The following is a 2,500-nucleotide window of genomic DNA, read 5'->3' on the forward strand; positions in this document are numbered from 1 at the left end:
AAGGAAGGAAGAAAGGAAGGAAAGGAGGAGGGAAAGAAGGAAGAAAATGAGGAAGGAAGGAAGGAAGGAAAGGAGGAGAGAAGGAAGGATGGAAAGCAGGGAGGAAGGAAGGAAAGGAGGGGGGGAGGGAGGTAAGGAGGAAGGAAGGAAAGAAGGAAAGGAGGAGGGAAGAAAGGAAGGAAAGGAAGGAGGAAGAAGGAAGGCAGGAAGGAAAGGAGGGAGGAAGAAGGAGAAAAAGGAGGAAGGAAAGGAGGGAGGGAAGGAAGGAAAGGAGGAAGGAAGGGAGGAAGAAGGGAAGGAAGGAAGGAAAAGGAGGGAGGAAGCACACAACCACAGCTAGTCCTTCCAGTGTCCCTTAGCTCTGCTTTTCTTGGCACCTGATCAGTTTTTGACCCAAACATGAAGCCAAATCAAAAAATCAAGAAAGGAAAGAAGGAAAGGAGGGAGGAAGGAAGGAAGGAAAGGAGGGAGGCAGGAAGGAAAGAAAGGAGGGAGGACGTAAGGAAAGGAGGAAGGAAGTAAGGAAGGAAGGAAGGAAAGGAGGGACGAAAGAAGGAAAGAGGAGGGAAGGAAGGAAGGAAAGGAGGGAGGAAGGAAGGAAGGAAAGGAGGGAGGAAGGAAGGAAAGGAGGAGGGAAGAAAGGAAGGAAAGGAGGGAGGAAGGAAGGAAAGAAAGGAGGGAGGACGGAAGGAAGGAAAGGAGGGAGGAAGGAAGGAAAGGAGGAGGGAAGAAAGGAGGAAGGAAAGGAGGAGGAAGAAGGAAGGCAGGAAGGAAAGGAGGGAGGAAGACGGAAGGCAGGAAGGAAAGGAGGGAAGAAGAAGGAGAAAAAAGGAGGAAGGAAAGGAGTGAGGAAGGAAGGAAAGGAGGAGGGAGGAAAGGAGGGAGGAAGGAAAGAATGGAGGGGGGAAGGTAGGAAGGAAAGGAGGGAGGAAGGAAGGAATGGAGGAGGGAAGGATGGAAGAAAAGGAGGAATGGAAGGGAGGAAGAAGGGAAGGAAGGAAGGAAAAGGAGGGAGGAAGCACACAACCACAGCTAGTCAGATCAACTAGACCTGCCTCTCTAAACTGAGCTAAAGTACTGCGAGCTGGTCTTTTTTTTAAATCTCAGAGAGCAATGAATTACTATGCTCAGTATATATCATATCTAACCCTGTCACATATATTTCACAGCTAGAGTTAAAGACATTAACCATCCAAAAAGCAAACCAAGGCAGCCTGAGTCACACAGCACACAACCACAGGGATGATGAGTGATTATGGAGCGCCCCCTCCTGACTGCTGAGCCCAAACTGAGGAACTGCACCCTAGTCTTCATGTGTGTACCGGTGGTGGAAGGAAGGAAGGAAGGAAGGAAGGAAGGAAGGAAGGAAGTCTTCATGTGTGTACCGGTGGTGGGTACTTATGCACCTACAAACCGTCTGTATTGAGGAAGACAAATTGCCCCGAAGGAAGGAAGGAAAGGAGGAAGGGAGGAAGAAAGGAAGGAAAGGAGGAGGGAAGGAAGGAAGCCAATACTTCGGGGTGCTCCTGAGCCAAATGCTGCTGAAAACAAAGCAACAGCCTCTTTGTGAGATGAAGTTAAGGAGGAGGGAAGGAAGGAAGGAAGGAAGGAAGGAAGGAAGGAAGGAAGGAAGGAAGGAAGGAAGGAAAACAAAGCAACAGCCTCTTTGTGAGATGACTGCTGCTACAGCCGACCTGGGGACACAATAAAATGCTCCAGCCAGACAACAAATGGCCCAGCTGCTCATCTACAACCATCACACAGCTGTATACTGCATAACCCACACTCACCATTCACCTTGGCTACACACATTATATGCAGTTCAACATAATAGAGAACTAAAGGAGCCTCAAACCCTACCTAGGAAGGAAAGGAGGGAGGAAGGAAGGAAGGAAAGAACTAAAGGAGTCTCAAACCCTACCTAGGAAGGAAGGAAAGAACTAAAGGAGTCTCAAACCCTACCTAGGAAGGAAGGAAAGGACTAAAGGAGTCTCAAACCCTACCTAGGAAGGAAGGAAAGAACTAAAGGAGTCTCAAACCCTACCTGCTCAACTTAAACAAAGGAAACTATCACTGTGAGCTTCTCAAACCAAATACACTGCTCAAACTCACCCAACACTTCAACATGTCCCAGGTTCTTAACTACATGAGCCCCTACTTGTTATGCCCGGCTCCTTTAAGAGCATAAAGAAGGGAGGAGCTCACAGTAATAGATCAAATTAAAGGAATCATTATTAAAGATACATTAAATAAACTAGATTTAAAGGAGGGTGAGAGGGAGGAAGCCATTTTCTTCTTCTAATAAAGTTGTGTCAGGCTGTATGTAAAAGAGCGTAATGCTGCCCTCTACAGGCGTAAGATAACCTGCATCCTATATTTTCACATATAGTCCAGTAGAATGGAGATACTTTATAACTGCTCTCCCAACAGATGAAGGAAAGGAGGGAGGAAAGGAGGGAAGGAAAAGAGGGAGAAAGGAAAGGAGAGTAGAATGGAGATA

This window comes from Scomber japonicus, chromosome 13 (assembly GCF_027409825.1).
Source record: "Scomber japonicus isolate fScoJap1 chromosome 13, fScoJap1.pri, whole genome shotgun sequence".
Lineage (NCBI taxonomy): Eukaryota > Metazoa > Chordata > Actinopteri > Scombriformes > Scombridae > Scomber > Scomber japonicus.